Source organism: Bison bison, unplaced genomic scaffold (genome assembly GCF_000754665.1).
Source record: "Bison bison bison isolate TAMUID 2011002044 unplaced genomic scaffold, Bison_UMD1.0 scf7180017846466, whole genome shotgun sequence".
Classification (NCBI taxonomy): Eukaryota; Metazoa; Chordata; class Mammalia; order Artiodactyla; family Bovidae; genus Bison; species Bison bison.
Window position 1 is genome coordinate 16,769 of NW_011477039.1, and position 805 is coordinate 17,573.

The following is an 805-nucleotide window of genomic DNA, read 5'->3' on the forward strand; positions in this document are numbered from 1 at the left end:
CTGCCGTGCTGACCCGGGGCTCTGTTCAGCCCAGCCTGGCCTGTGGGCATTTGAACCCGCAGGGCTGCTGACGCTGGTCGCTGCCCCATAAACAGGGGGCACCCAGCCCTGCGGCCCGGGCCCGGCCACCAGAAGGGAGTCATGCCGGCTCCACTGTGCTGGGGTCCAAGTGTGTGGCTCCAGTCACGGAAACACGTGACCGGGACTTAGCACCCACACGCTGCTAGGGCCAAGTGCTTGCCAAACCCAGGTGCGAGGCTGGGTTGGACTCTGCACCCCATCGGCAGACCACATTAAGCAGGAGGCTTAGAGGACATGTGTTCCGGTCAACTGGACTTGCTGGATACCGTAAGGTTAACTGACAGGGTCTTATAACGCCTGACTTTTTTTAAAGATCTTTTTTAAACCTTATTTATGGCTGTGCTAGCTCTGTGCTTCTGTGCCCGCTCTCTCCGGTTGCTAAGGGTGGTAGCCAGTCTTTGTTCCGATCCGCAGGCCTCTCACCGCAGTGGCTTCTCTTGCTGTGGAGCCGGGCCTTGTTGCCCCGCAGCATGTGGACCCCTCCCGGACCAGGGATCCAACCTGTGCCCCCTGCAGTGGGGACATGGAGTCTTAACCACTGGACTGCCGGGGAAGTTCCTGAGACAAATTTTACCTTAAGGGCACAGACCAGTACCTTGCAGACATAAGCAACAGCTGTTGTCACAGAAAGGGAAAGTGAGGCCCCAAGGAGCCGGATAAGTGGCCTCCCAAGGCCATACTGCCATTCAGTGTGTCCAGGCCCTTCTTTCCCTCTGACTCCCAT